At 38.7% G+C, this 14616-nt stretch overlaps 1 protein-coding gene across 3 annotated transcripts in view; it reads left to right on the top strand.

Moving 5' to 3' along the window:
* The window catches only part of DIAPH3 (diaphanous related formin 3), a 484080-nt gene that overhangs the window by 28655 nt on the left and 440809 nt on the right, over positions 1–14616 (top strand). The window lies entirely within an intron of this gene.

The raw sequence follows: 14616 nt of genomic DNA, 5'->3' as shown, positions 1-14616 counted from the left end.
GCATGGCATTCTATTGGTCAGGCTTTGAATTCAAATTCACCTTATATGAAATATGAAACAGAGTGCCTAGGACATAGTCAGCACCCCAAAAATGTTTAGCGCCTGTGATATCCAAAATACCGTCTTAAGCACCTGGGTAAGGTGGACATGTGAAGATGAATGAGACATACATCTTGATGTGAGGGATTTAAAAAAGTTGGGATAGAATGTTTATGCTTTATCCCTATGGATGGTGTCTAAGAAAAGGATATTTATGTAAACTTCTCTGGGTAATATTTATTTTTCATATAATAGCATTTAGAAATCTGTAGCAATGTGGAGCAGTTATGCAGATTATGTGATTTCTCACCTGGAAGGGTAGACGTTGTCTTCATTGTACCACTGAGTGCATTGCGGGTCAGATAGGTTAAGTAAATAGCTCACCCAAGTATGCACAACTGGCAAGTGGTGCGGCTGTGGCTTGAATCTTGTTCATCATATCTCCAAACTCATACTTTTAACTGTGCTGACTCAGCCTTCAGATGGCTTCCTAAGGCTGATAATAAAACCATCTGCAATTTTTTAATTATTATTAGTTTTTGGGGAGGAAGATTAGCCCTGAACTAACATCTGTCGCCAATCTTCCTCTTTTTGCTTGAGGAAGATTGTCCCTGAGCTAACACCCATGACAATCATCTTCTGTCTTACGTGGGATGCCTCCACAGCATGGCTTAGTGAGTGGTGCCGGGAACCTGTGAACCCTGAGCTGCCAAAGCAGGGCATGCAAACTTAACGACTACGCCACTGGGCTGGCCCCCCGTCTGCAATTTTTATGTTTGAACTTTTATGAGAATATACAATGGTATATTTGTAACAGCCTTATTGAGATATAATTCATATAGTGTACCGTTCACCCATTTAAAGTATACAATGATTTTTGGTATATTCAGAGTCGTACCACCATCACCACAATCAATTTTAGAACATTTTCATCACCCACAAAGAAACCTTGTACCCTAAGCAGTCACTCCCAATTATCCTTAATTCCCCCAACCTAGGCAGTCTACTTCCTGTCTATAGATTTTCTTCTTCTGGACATTTCATATAAATAGAGTCATACAATATGTGATCTTTTGTGACTGAATTCTTTCCCTTAGCATAATGTTTTCAGGGTTCATCCATGTTGTGTATATTGCTACTTCATTCCTTTCTGTTGCTGAATAGTGTTGTATAGGATGATACTTTTAGGTTTGTTCATATTTTACGGGCATTCTACATTGTTTTTCTCTTCTCATCCAGACTCTGTCCTAGCACAGTGCCAACCCACAGTCTCTACCCCAAGTTCTAGAAACAGTTATGTTATGGAGTGGCTTCAACAGGCCACTCTAGAAGGCGACTTGCTCTGATCTTATATTAATCGATAGGTTCCTCCTCGGTGAAGACTTTCTTAATCTCCCTTCTCCATCCTGCCTGCATTTCTCGGCTCTCCCCTCGTCCTTGCAACTGGTCAGAACTTGTGGGTTTTACCATAGTGCCCTGTGTGTATTTTTATTAAAGCAGTACATCATTTACTGTGTTTCTCACTAGTTTAAACCTTTTGGAGGCAGAGACAATGTGTTGTTGTTAAGGCTTCCAGGCATGTTGTCTGGCATGTGTGAAGCATTTTCATAAATTTATTGAACAAATGAAAGAATGAGTCGCTATTTTGATAATCTGCCTGGTGGTCTAGTTTCTTTGGCTCTGGGCTGGACTTGGCCCTGGTCAGGCTTCCCAGAGATGGAATCTTGCCTTTGCACAGGGTAGTGAAGCTTTGACAAGGACCTGTTATCAGTCTTTCTGACCACCTGCCTGGATCGCTGACTGTTGCCCTGCCCCTGCCTTCATCTTAGATGTACGCACGACCGTCTCTCCTGGATTCCTTGTTGACCCCCTTCATTTTGACTCACTGGCTGAGCCGCTGTCTCCCCAGCTCTCACTGTTCTCTTCTGATCTTGCATTTTAGCCTGGCTCTTGTTTAGGCCGGGGCTTGCGTCCAGGGAAGGCTCCAGCAGGCAGTCTAGTTTAGGCAGCTGGCTCCATTGTTGTGGAGGTTGGAGAATAAGCATGGCAGTCTTGAGTACGACGCACTGAAAGTAAATTCTTTCTTACTCGTTGACTGATGCAGTGTGGAAAGAGCATTGGATTTGGAATCAGAAGACTTCTTGTGGAAAGACAGGACTTCACCACACTGTGACCTTGGCAAATCAATTATTCGATTGTTCCCTTATTTGTAAAGCAGGACTGATTATACCTTGTCTGCCTTCCTCATAGGGTTTGGTGAGTTTCACTGAAGCAGCAGTATGTTGAACTGCTGCATTCAGTTCTGTCCCTTTTTAACCTCCTTTAAACATATTTCCTGATGTCTGGACAGGGTGGTGTGATGCTTTTGCAGTTGAACCTTACAGGGGGCGTGCGTGTTGCAGATCAACGCAGAGCTGGGAGGAGGGAAAAGCTAGCTGGATACTGAGGGCTTTTTATTTCTGGTGAGTTAGAGCTTGGGGAAGCATTTGCTGCTGCTGCTTTATGTGCTAGCAGTATGTTTTCTAATTAAAGGTTGCCACCCCCACAACATACACGTTGCCTGTGTGCTTTTAATTTAGAACTTCTTAATGTGAATAGCCTTTTTTGGGCAGAGCTTGAAAGAAGGTGTGTAAAAATGGTGTCTGCTGTAGTCATGTGTTTGAATAACAATATTTCAGAGACAGGAAATAGAAACATCCTGGGAAGCGTTAATGTTAAAAACCCATTTCTTTAAGTTGCTTTGTTAAAGTCCTGCAAAAGTACTTCACATTTCAAGGTTATTTCTTGAGTCTCTATCAGAATTTAATTTCATAGGATGCTGTTCCTTTAAAGGAATGAGGTATTACTCTAGCATTGAGGTCCCTGGGCAAGAGTTAATATACTTTAAACAGTGTTCGTTCTACAAATATCTGAGCATTCACTACGTGTAAAGTGTGGTCCAAGGTGCTAGGGTAATGGAAAGGTGGAAAAAAATCATTTAGCTTACAGCTTCCCATTGTTTATACCTGGGTTGAGAAGAGAGCTTTCCTTGTAGAGGCAGAAATGTTGGGAAGAGGACAGCAAGGGGAGACAAGTTGGAAAAGGTAAACTGGAAGAAATTGAATGTGGATGTCACAATACTGAGTTATCCTTCAGTTCTACTGAGGGTTTTTCAAGTCTAGGAAGTATTTTGTTTTTTTTTTTTTCTCTCGAGGAAGATTCTCCCTGAGCTAACATCTGTGCCAATCTTCCTCTATTTTATATATGGGATGTTACCATAGCATGGCTGATGAGTGGTGTAGGTCTGCACCCGGGATCCGAACCTGCGTACCAGGGCAACCGAAGCAGAGTGTGCCAAACTTAACCGCTGTGCCACGAGTCTGGCACCTAGGAGTTGTTTTTGATTTGTTTTTTTCTCCTTCTTTACAACCATTTGTCGAAAGTGCTGTGCTCTTCCTGATCATTTTTATCTCTTTAATCCCGCTGCAGCCAGCATTACCACTGTAATCCCTTGTTTGGCCTGCAGCAATGGCTTTCATACTTTTTGGACTAGGACCCACTATAAGAAATTTTTATTTTGTAGCCCAGCGTACATATACAAATTCTGTCTCAGTTGAAAGAAAAGTTTCCAGAACCAATATTTAATGTTTCTGAGCATAATGAGCTCTGATCTTTTTCTTTTTTTTTTTTTTTTTAAAGACTTTTATTTTTTTCCTTTTTCTCCCCAAAGCCCCCCAGTACATAGTTGTCTATTCGTTGTGGGTCCTTCTGGTTGTGGCATGTGGGACGCTGCCTCAGCGTGGTCTGACGAGCAGTGCCATGTCCGCACCCAGGATTCGAACCAACAAAACACTGGGCTGCCTGCAGTGGAGCGTGCGAACTTAACCACTCGGCCACAGGGCCAGCCCCTCTGATCTTTTTCTTTCCATTCCTCTTTACTCCTCTCCATTCCATTTACAAAAAAAAAAAAAAAAGAAAAGGTGATTCATTCCAGGGCATTGATTTCATGACCCATAAATGGTTCACAGTTATAGCTAGAAAAACACATTGGCTTGTACAGCAACTAGAAGAAATTCCGAGATTTGTTCTTACTTTATGACTTGTAGTTGAATGTAGGAGACCTGGGTTAGAGCTGTGTGACTTTGCAGAAGTCATTTAGCTCATGAGCCTCTGTATCCCTGTTTCTAGGGAATTTTAAGGGATAGATTAAAAATCTATGCCAAAATGCTTGGTCAATCATGGATTCACAGTATTAGTGGTGTGATTAGTAACATGTACTTTTTTTATCGAGGTATGATTTACATACAATATTGTGCCCCAATTTTAGGTGTCCAATTTGGTGAATTTTGACAAATGTGTGCAATCGTGTACACACTACAATTGTGATATAAAACATTTCCATCACCCCTAAAAGGTGTGCCCTTTGCAGTCAATTCTCTTTCCCCTTTCTGGCTCTTGGAAAACACTGATCAGCTTTCTGAACTATAGTTGGTTTTTAGGATTTCATATAAATGGAATCACATAGTGTATTGCCTTTGTGTCTGGCTTCTTTTACTTAGTGTAATGCTTTTGAGATTCCTCTAGTGCTTGGGTGTATCAGAAGTTTGTTCTTTTCATTACTGAATAGTATTGCATTGCTTGGTAGTACTATTGGTTTATATGTACAACAGTTAGTGTTCTAGCCAGTTTTTGGCTATTAGTAAAGCTATGAACCTTGGCGTGTAGTTCTTTTTGTGGATGTGTTTTCATTTTGGGTGGGGAGTCATGGTAAGTGTATGTTTAACTTTATAAGAAACTGACAAATTATTTCCCCTGATGACTAATGAAGCTGAACATCTTTTATTGTGCTTATTTGCTATTCTGTCTTGTTTGAAATGTCTATTTTTTTTTAAAGGAAATTATTTTTTTTTAAAGATTTTATTTTTTCCTTTTTCTCCCCAAAGCCCCCCAATACATAGTTGTATATTCTTCGTTGTGGGTCCTTCTAGTTGTAGCATGTGGGACGCTGCCTCAGCGTGGTTTGATGAGCAGTGCGATGTCCGTGCCCAGGATTCGAACCAACGAAACACTGGGCCGCCTGCAGCGGAGTGCACAGACTTAACCACTCGGCCACGGGGCCAGCCCCTGAAATGTCTATTACTAGATATAGGGCTATTCAAGTGATCTATTCTTGAGTGAGCTTTGGTAGTTTGTCTTTCAAGGAATTCTTTCCTATCTATGTCATTGAATTATGAATTGTTGTGATATTTCCTTATTTTAATGTAGGATCTGTATTGATTTCCCCCTTTTCCAATCCTGCTATTGATAATTTGCCTTCTGTTTTTCTTCCCCTCCTGCTTAGTCTGGCTAGAGGTTTGTCAATTTTATTGGTCTTTTCAAAGAACTAGCTTTTGATTTCACTCACTTTCTTTGTAGTTCTTTTGTTTTTATTTGTTTTGTCTTGATTTCCTTCCTTTGGCTTTATTCTTTTTCCTGGTTTCTTAAGGTGGAAGCTTACATAATTGATTTGAGAAATTTGTTTTCTATAAGAATTTCATGCTATAAATTTCCCTCTGAGAGCTACTTTAGCTACATCATTTTCTGAGTGTTCAATGTGTTTTCTAATTCCCTGTTTTCTTCTTTAACCATTGGTTGTTTACGTTTATGTGTTAACTTTTAAATATTTGAGGATTTTCCTGCTATCGTTAATACTCATTTGTAATTTAATTTCCTTGTGGCCAGAGACCCTAGTTTGTGTAATTTCAGTACTTTTCAATTTTTTGAGTCTTGCTTTCTGTCCCAGAATGTGCTCTATGTGAATGTTCCATGTGCTTTCTGCTTATGTTAGAACTGGTCTATGACTAGTAAATAAGTCAAGTTGGTTGATAGTGTTTACGTCTTACATTCCTGATTTTTCTTTCTGCTTGTTCTAACAATTTCTTGAGAGAGAGATGTTGAAGTCTCCAACTATAATTTTGGATTTATTTCTCCTTTCACTTCTGTCACTTTTGCTTCATGTATTTTAAAGCTCTACAATTAAGTGCATGTACATTGAGGATTCTTGTAAATCCTTTATCATTATGAACTGACCCTTGTTATCCTCAGTATTACTCATTAGTTTCTAGTCTTTGGAAGTTTACTGAATTTATCCACTCTTCTTGATACAGTTGTCTCCTTCCTCTTTGATGAACAAATATTTCTTGGCGTCTGTGACACCAAACTTTATTGGTTTCATAGCCCTCTGACCTTTTCTATCTCTAGTGTATGTTTTTTCTTTCCCTATCTAAACTATTGTTATTTCTCAGATTTCTTCCCTGAAGCCACTGCTCTCCTTTGTATATAGTGCTTGACTTGGGTGATTATCTTTGTCTGTATCTCCGTCTGTGACCTTTTTCTTCAAGTTGAGACATGTTAGTACACTGGTCTACTGAATACCTTCATATAGATGTCTCTTCTGTACTGGAAACCCCACATGCCCCAAATTAAACCTTTCATGTTCCTCTTAAACTTCTTTCTATTCCTATATTCTCATAGAAGGTAGCGTCACCCTTTCAATGTTTCTTTCTCTTTATTCTAGAATGTATTTCCTTCTCTCAATTCCTTCTGTCAGAGTGCTGGGCTCTGATTGTCTCTTGTTAGGACTCTCACAACAACCTTCTTTTGCTCCCTAAAAAACCAGCTCTCTGCATAGCAACTAGAGCAACCTATCTAAATTGCATATCTGAACATATTTTACCCTGTTTGAAACTGCTTCATTGCATCTGTTATCTACAGGTCAAGCTTAAGCTCTTTAACATGGCATATAAGGCCTTCATGGTAGGACCCTGCCTCTCTAACTCGATATGCATCTTTCAGTCAACATCCAGGAAACTTCCGGGGAGTAGAAAGATGTGAGATAAGTTGCTGGAGAATTTACTTAGGGAATGTAGAAACATAACTAGGGAATTGGGGTTGCTGACTGGAAGAAGGTGTGTTTAGTGATAATAAGGACCCTGTAATTGTTAGCTGTGTGCTAAGTAGTATTCTCAAGGTTAGCTTTATAAACACACTTAGTTTTCACAAGCCTCTGAGTGCGCATTATTCCCATTTTTAAAGATGGAGAAATTGAGGCAAGAGAGAGATTAAGTTACTTGTTCAAAGTTGCATGGGGCAGCCAGGAAAACTCTGGCAATCTGGCTGTAGAGAACATAATCTTTACCAGGAGAGTTAGACTGCCACTTAAGTGCTATGCCTTTCTCCACAGAAAGTGCCAGTGTACAATCTAAAAGTATCTTTCCGTATTTTCTGCTTTTCCCTTGAAGCCATCTATATGAGACTTCTGACCTTTAAATTGACAAGGAAAAATTGTATCAGCCATTGATCTTAATCCTGAGAAAATTATAATTGTAAAGGCATTGTATCTAGGATATTTTCTATGGCATATGTTTCCTATGATAAGAAGTGATTTTGAATATTTCTAGAAAACAAAACAGGTTTATCCCAAAGGAATAATGATGTGTGTGACTGAGAAATGTCAACTGGTAAAGGATAGGAGATTTTTTTAATTGCAGGGGACAAAGTGGTTTCTGCATGGAAACCACTTCACAGATCCAGCAATTGCAACCTGTTCCCAGATACAAGTGCAGGCTTTTCTGGTTCCCCTCAAAGATCCCCACCAGGAATGGGGTCCTAGAGCCACTGAGGATGTCATCTGGGCTGTGGGTGGGTTCTGATGAGTGCTTTGAGAAGCTTTCACTGTTCTCTGTGGGCCTCCTGACTCACTCGATGTGACTAACTGCTACGAGACAACTTGAGCACATTCCCAGTGTCTTCTGTGAGACTGGTTTGCTCAAAGATGAGTTCCCCAGATGAACATTCCTGATAGGACTGGGTTTTGTCTACCTGCAGTTTATTCTTGTACCTACCTAGATATGATGTCTTGTGGGATATATGCTAGATCAAACATCATATTTATGAAAGAAAATAGATTGATTTGGTTATCTGAATATGTGCCTAACTTGAGAGTCAGTTAATAGAACATAAATCATTAGCTTTAAAAGAAAAGAGCTCAACTTAAGAGAGTTATTTAAAATAATTTTATTGTATTGGCATAGTAGCATATAAAGCTTCCTGTACTATAGTTCAAGTTCATTTTGCATTTTTATAAACTTGTTATATTTTCCTTGGTAAGTTAAAAACAATGTGTGATAAAGCAAAAAGTATAGTATTTTCCACAGTTTTTCTGTAAAACTGTATACTCAAAATGTACTCTTGTTTAAAGTAGAAATATCAGCATGGACTGGGGCAACTGAATGTATGTGGTAAAATACATCAAAACAAGTTCTATAAAATTAAACTATTCATTAAGTCAGGTGGGCCTTTCTGAGCCCATTAATGTGAGTTAATTAGAGCTTCCTGTACCTAGATTTTCAGTAGTAACACTTAAGTACTATCTTAGAATCTTTAAATATTTATGGGATAGTTTAGAGTGCTCCTCCTCAAATCAGTGGAAACTTGGGAATAAGATCAAGAGCTCTCAGAGTTGAATATACAAGATGTAGTAGGGTGTGCAGACTTGTTTATTCATCCCTTTATCCATTCATTCATTCGTTAAGCGCTTATTGAGTGCCTAGTACTGTTATAGGAATAGAGAGATGAATAAGACTGTCTCTGCCCTCTGGGAACAGCGGGGAAAAAGATACAGTGTACGGAATCAGTGTACAGTTGTAGTGCAGTGTGATAGTGGATGGAACAGTGTAGAAGGTTCAGTGGAAGTGATTACTTTGATCTCGGGGAAGGTGACTTTAGCTGAGTGTTGAAGGACAAGTCACAATCCAGGGGCAGGAGTTGTAGTAATTGTCTACTCTGTAACAGTTTAACTTCCTGGATATCAACTGAATTGGATTCCTAGTGTCAGGTTGGCAAGTTGAAAGCAATTGTTGACATCTTTAGATGATTTTTGTGTATTGGTGATATTGCTCTATGTCTTTTAAAAACTGTAATATTTATTTACAGAGCTAATTTATATTTCCTTTCAAGTATATAGTATAAGAATATTTGAAAATTTGCAATTAGAATTGTACTTTGAGTAGATCTGGGTAGATATAACTTTGGGATTTTTTTGGATATTAAATCCTTTTTAAGTGATTTTTTGTGTTCCTTTCCTTTGAGTGGATGTTTTCCTTACCTACTCCATGGTATTGTATTGCAGAATTCAATGCTTGTGTTTAGTGGAGGGGACTGCTCTTTGATCAGTGTTGAGAAGAGTCTGGGATTTCTTATTGCATATGTAAAAGACATAACACCTAGCATTCTTTCTGACATTTTTGAGAAGGAATTAGCAAGGCAAGAAGCAGTGGCTTGCATCCCAGACGTGGAAGATGGATAGCTATTCATTAATTTATTCACTTAACAAATAATAATAGAACACTCATTACATGCTTAGAACCATGCTAAAGTTCCAGGAGTAGTTTAATGAATAAAATATCAATTCCTGTTCTCAAGGACTTTTACCTTAGTTGAGTAAGCATATGTAAGAGGCAGTTTCAGAATAGTATACATATTATGTAACGGTATGCACTAGGTCTGTGGGCCTCAAATCCAGTCTTGAGAGTCATGAAGGCTCCTACATAACATGTAGTTCAAACTGATTGCTGAAGGTTGAGTTGAAATTAGCCAGATTAAGGGGATGGGATATGAGTTGTGGGTGTGGATAGGTTCTAGGCACAGGAAACAACATAAGCACATTTAAGACACTCTAGCTTATTCATTACATTTAGGTCATAAAGTGTATGGGTGGTAGGGTGGTGATGGAGGTTGTCTGGAGAGGAAGGTAGTTTCAGATCAAGATGGACCTTCGAGCCATGGTAAGATATTGGAATGTCACCATCTGAGTAATGAGGATACAAAGGTTGAAAGGTTTTAAGCATGGGAGTGAGGGACGTGATTGGATTTGCCTTTCAGTAAGATCAAAATGATGTCAGTTGTAGAGAATACCTCAGGAGTGGTAGGGGTAGAGGGGCAGTGAAGACAGGGAGGCAAGTTAGGAGGCTGGAGCAGTTGTCCAAGTGGCATGAAGTAGGGTAGAGCCAGCGGAGACAGAAGATGAATTAAGAGGATATAGTCCACATGGTTTGATTTGTTTCATTATTAATTTTCATTAGTTATTACAATTTAAATCACTTTTCTGTGACCTAAGTCACTTCAGAAGTCATAATTAATCCATATCATCAACAAGGACCTAGATGCTTCTCTCCCTATTCAGCTCCGTTTATTCTTCTAATCTGGCATTAACTCCTCTGGGCTTCTCAGACCCTCCCATTTTGCCCTTTGGAACTCAAAGCCTGTCTTTGAATTTTGCCTTCTTTCTTGCTCTAATGGAAACCTAGATTTTCTTTGAAGACTTGACTTTCCTGGTGGCTTCTTCCTTCAAAAGCTGCCATCTCTTTTTGAGCGTTTCTGTTGCATTTCTCCTGTTGGGCTCAACTGTGGGTCTTCTAGTCTCTCCCACTGATTCAGTGAAGGCGTCAGAACTTGAGTTACTTTCTTTTCCATCACTATTTCTGTTATTATTCCATAGCTACCTAGCAGGTTCTTAACCTGTGGTCCATGGACCACCAAGGGGTCTGTGGTAGAATTCACGATGTCCTTGAACTTAGTGGGAAAAAAGATTAAATCTTTATTTTCATTAACCTTTAAGTAAAATTTAGTATTTTTTAAAAAAATGAAATAGGTGAAATAAAAATACCAAACACACACAGTGTAGCGTTTGACCTGGGACTTTCAGGTCAGAAATCACAGATATTGTCAAAGCACATTAGTTTTTGAAGATTTTTCAAAATATGGTTTATATTCAACACTATGTTGAAATTAGACTTTGTTGCCTCGTGTTGTGTAATACATTCATGAAGATGAATACATATTACTCTTAAAATTTTTATATATTTTCAAAACCCCATTTTATTTAGTTGTCTTTGTAATTATATATATTTTAGGCATTTAAAAGTGCTATTCTAGGAGGAGCTCTGTATTAGTCATCTATTGCTATATAATAAATTATCCCTAGACTTATTGGCTTAAAGCAATAATAAACACTTTACATTTCACTTTCTTGGGTCAGAAATTTGCCACCAGCTCAGCAGCATGGTTCTGGTTTGAGGTCTTTCATGAGGTGATGATCAAGACATTGGCTCAGGCTGCAGTCCTGTGAATCCTTGACAGGGCTGGAGAATCTGTTTCCCGGGTGGCTCACTGCTGCTGCTTTTTTTTTTAAAGATTGGCAACAGTTGTTAGCTCAGGTGCCAATCTTCTTTTTTGCTCTTCTTCTCAAACCAGCCCCTCCCTCCCCACACCCCAGTACCTAGTTGTATATTCTAGTTGTGAGTGCCTCTGGTTGTGCTATGTGGGAGGCTGCCTCAGCATGGCCTGACGAGTGGTGCCATATCCGCGCCCGGGATCGGAACTGGCGAAACCTCGGAATTTTAACCACTCAGCCACGGGCTGGCCCCCAGGGTGGTTCACTTCTGATTGGCAGGTTCATGCTTATTGTTGCTGGGCAGCCTCAGTTCTTCCCTGTGCGGCCATCTCCGCTGGGTGCTCTGCAGCAGTTAGCTGTAGGGTGCATATTTTGTGTTGTAACTTATTTTCAAGCAGTTTAAAGGAATTTAAGAGCATGATTATTAAATATGTTTCTCATTTCATAGTATTAAAATACTATATGAAATCTAAATATGAACAAATGATCCTAAGTAGGTAGTGTTTTTGGGGGCATAGTGTAAATTTTCTTCATTTCTAAGAAGCCTTTGGCTAAAGAACTTTTTATAATTTCACCAAAATGCAAATTTAAAGCTGGGAAAGCCTAGGAATATTGAAGTTAGAATGCAGTAGCAGGTGGGTCGGTGGGAATTGTTACTGGTTGATAAGATTGTGATCTATGACTGGGGTGGTTAGCCTTTCACACCGGAAATAATGAATGGCCAGTTTTACCCACACAATGATATTTCTTTGCAATAGTGATGTCACTAGCATCTTAGTAAAGACCATAGAGCAGGCAGGCATACTGTTGAGCTGTTAACATGTACCGTCTCCTGTAATTCTCATGTCAGCCTCACAGGGTTTCCTGATGTATCGCCTTTCCAAGGGCTCTTTTGAGGTTCTTTCTCCACCCCAGAATTGATCACTGATTCCTGTCTGCCGCTGATTCACCTGGATTAGGATTTTCTTGAGGGCATTTACAATATTTTATCTTAGTTTATAATTAGTCTTTATCATGTTATTCCCTTTAGTGGTAAACATCTGCAGGGGCAGCACTATATTTTATGGATTTTATCATCTAGTCATTGTTCTTTCACTCATACCTTAATTGACTGCTAGCTGTCTGCCAGCTACTGTGCTATAGGCACACCACGTAACAGTGCCTATCATAGTTATCTGTTGCTGTGTAACAAATTCCTCCAAAACTTAGGGACTTAAAACAGCAAACAGTTAATATCTCCTACTGTTTCTGTGGGTCAGGAACTTGGTAGTTGCTTAGCTAGGGGGATCTGGCTTGGGATCTGATGAGGTTGCTGTGAAGACGTTGGCTAGAGCTATTTAAAAGTATTGTTCGTGAGGAGCTCTGCAATAGTCATCTGTTGCTGTGTAATAGAAGTCATTTGAAGGCTGAAGTGGGGTTTCCAAGATGGCGCACTCGGACTCACGTGGCTGTTGGCAAGAGGCCTCCATGCTTCTTTAACTCAGTTCTTTGCCATGTGAGCCTTCCCTAGGTGGTCTTGAGTGTCTTTCTGATCTGGAAGCTGGCGTACCTCAGGGTGAGTGATCCAAGAGGGAGCAAGCCAAAAGCTGTAATGTCTTTTATGATCTAGTCTTAGAAATCACACTCCATAATTTCCACTGTATCCTATTGGTTACACAAGTTAGAGGACCATTTGGAGCCGCCTTAGAGACTGGCTACCACAGTGACCAGGACAGTTGATGATTTGTCTAGCATGACACTTATATTTTAGTGGGAAAGAGAAAGAGTCAATTACAAAATGAGTGAAATAATTACAGGTTTTCATAACGCATATGAAAAGACAGATAAAGGAAATAAATGTGTGCTGTGATAGAGAATGGGGAGTGTGTAGGCACAAGTGCTGCTTTAGATAGTGGTCAGCTAAGGCATTTCAGGTCTTTTAACCTGAAGCTGAAAGGTGAGTAGTAGTTTTATTTGCTATTTACAACTCACTGTGATAGGTACTGTTGTGAAAGGTTTAAGTAGCTTGGTTAGGTTAACATAACAAGCAAGTGGCTGGGCAGGATTCAGAAGTCAGACTCTGGAGTCATGTTTTCAATCAGCAAGTTTCTTGTTTAGTAAAACTAGTTAAGAAGCAAAGCTATTTTACCTGTTAGGTGTTTTGCTCCTCTTAAATATAGTAGAAGATTGTGTGAAAAGTGATCATTTTGAGTGATATATTTTTTTTCTGGTTTTCAGGTATGCATTCACATACAATTGATTCTATAATTACGATGAACTTTTATTTGCTTAATTCTGCTGGATTGCATGAGAATATCTACTTCCTTCTAGGTTCTGAGGAAGTATGTTTATGATCATACGTAATTTTTCAGACTTTTCAAATTGTAAGATGAGTAATTATATCTTCCTTTTGTTTTAAATTACAAAAAAATCAGTGCTCTATTGTTTAATATGTTGGAGTGAAAATTGTTTTCTCTGTTAGTGTCATACTATAGCTAAAAATTCAGAGTTTTTTAGAGACTGTTTTTTGGTTTAATTAATTTTATTTAAACTGTCATTACTGATTATCAGTGTGAGATAATACTCAGTAGGGTGCTCACTTAACTTCCCCTGAAGATAAGTGATATTAATTTATAAAACAGTACACCCCAGACACAGCTGAAGCCATATTAATTAATTGTGGTGTCCCACCACCAAATAGGATTATAATAGGATCCCTCAGTCTTATGTGTGTTTAACCACTTCTTCAACGAGGGCAAATTATTTGTGTGTTTCACCTATTTGATTTATGTTTCTAGCTCAACTTTAGAGAAGAATGTCATATAAAACTAAAAATAGCTATGCAAGTGCACAAATTGTAAAAGACACTCCCAGCCAAATACAAAATAACAACCAACTTAGTGTAGGTATGATAGAGATTTCTGTTGTGTTTTTATGTACAAAAGTATTTTAAAAGTTTGCTTTTATGTTCTCTTGTGACTTGCTTTAAGCAAATTGTATGTGCAATTCCATGAAAGATAAATTAGAAGTGATTTTTTTTTTTTTTTCCGCTTATGACTGGAGTCATAGTATCATGCCTTTAAAAAAAATTCTTTAGGACATTTAAAATGATTTGATAAAGTTCACTTTGCACCTAGCTTTGTAATAGTGTCCAGATTATGTGGAATCTACCTCTGTTGCTCAATAGAGCATCACATACCTGGGATTGCTTTTACTTTAAGCCCAAGGTATTCAGCAAATTCAGTTTACTGTTCTAGTACAGGAGGGAGGACTGTATTTATTTTTCTCCTGTGCCTCCCTTATTTTGCCTTTCATCTCTTATAATCAGGGAAAATAAATAAAAGCATTGTATTGAAATTATGAAACACTGATCTTTTGTATCATATTACTGTTTGGATCTTTGAAGA

The sequence above is a fragment of the Equus caballus genome, chromosome 17, assembly GCF_041296265.1.
Source record: "Equus caballus isolate H_3958 breed thoroughbred chromosome 17, TB-T2T, whole genome shotgun sequence".
NCBI classification, from domain to species: Eukaryota; Metazoa; Chordata; class Mammalia; order Perissodactyla; family Equidae; genus Equus; species Equus caballus.
The sequence above is the reverse complement of the archived record's forward strand: the minus strand, read 5'-3'. Positions and strand labels throughout refer to the sequence as shown.